The sequence below is a fragment of the Mirounga leonina genome, unplaced genomic scaffold (assembly GCF_011800145.1).
Source record: "Mirounga leonina isolate KUSES-001 unplaced genomic scaffold, KU_Mleo_1.0 Mir_154, whole genome shotgun sequence".
NCBI classification, from domain to species: domain Eukaryota; kingdom Metazoa; phylum Chordata; class Mammalia; order Carnivora; family Phocidae; genus Mirounga; species Mirounga leonina.
In genome coordinates, this window is record NW_023270389.1 from 2,580,390 (window position 1) to 2,581,798 (window position 1,409).

Here is a 1,409-nt window from a genome sequence, read left to right on the forward strand (position 1 = left end):
ACAAGCGGGCGTGAGCCCTGAGAGTGGCAGACGTGGAGAGCAGGGATGGAACCCAGCAGGACTGAAGAGCTAGTGGGGGCCTTTACCTCCCAGGGGCTACAGAGAACAGGGGAACATCACCGTCCGTCCGAGCTTGGCTTTGCCACTAGCCATTCTCTAGCTGTTCATAGGTTAACTAGTAAGTTGGTCCCCTCTTGACCTAGTCCTTTTTGTTTGTTTAAAAAAGAAAGGATAATAGCATGGGGGGTGTAGGGTCTTCTCTAGTTAGAAAAGGATACCATGTAGGTGAATAAAATGAGCAAAATTTTAGGGCCATAGAGAGGATTACCAGTATCTGCAACTGTACCATGAGCTCTTTGTGGGAACTGTCTGTATGACCTTTGTGTCTTCTGAATAGCGCCCTGAGCAGTGTCTTCTATGTAAATATCAGATGTTTTGTTGAACGTTCTTATTAAAATACTGGGATTTAGCTGAATGATGTAAATTGTAGTTGGATCCTAGTGCCTTCAGTTACTAGCTGTGTGACCCCCATTAAGTTACTTAACCTCTCTGTGTCAGTTCCTATAGTATCTGCTCATGTGGTTGTATTAAATGTGTTAATACATGTAGAGTGGTTAAAAGAGAAGAGCACGTTGTAAATAGGGCAGATGAACAAATATTAGCAAAAAAAATCCTAAGAATCATTATCACAGAATTCTTTAATCTTACTGGTTGTGTGAACTCAGAAACTAGGGTGATCAGGAGCAGCTTCCTCCGAAAGTGTGAAATTGCTAACCTTTGGCTCAGGGCTCAAACTGTCCTGGTTAGAGCCAGAACTTGGCCTCTAGGTACCCTGTGTGGTACGAAGGGCCAGCAGCCAGAACCAGGCACTCTTGGCATATTCTTATTCACCCTGGTCTCCGAGTGGTTCTCTGCTCCTGCTTCTCTGGCTAATTAGGGTCACAAAGGATGACTTGAGTAAGTAAACACAGTTAGCAGAGAAAAACAGGTCTCTCTACCTGCCTGGAGTCTGAACTGAGGTCTCGAGTAATGTTTATGTCCCAGCAGAGCTCCACACAAGTTTTTTTTTTTTTTTAAAGATTTTATTTATTTATTCATTAGAGACAGAGAGAGAGAGAGAGAGAGAGAGGCAGAGGGAGAAGCAGGCTCCCATGGAGCAGAGAGCCCGATGCGGGGCTCGATCCCAGGACCCTGGGATCATGACCTGAGCCGAAGGCAGACGCCCAACCATCTGAGCCACCCAGGTGCCCTCCACACAAGTTTTTACGTTAAGAATCTAATCACTGGGCGCCTGGGTGGCTCAGTCGTTAAGCGTCTGCCTTCGGCTCAGGTCATGATCTCAGGGTCCTGGGATCGAGCCCCGCATCGGGCTCCCTGCTCCATGGGAGCCTGCTTCTCCCTCTCCCACT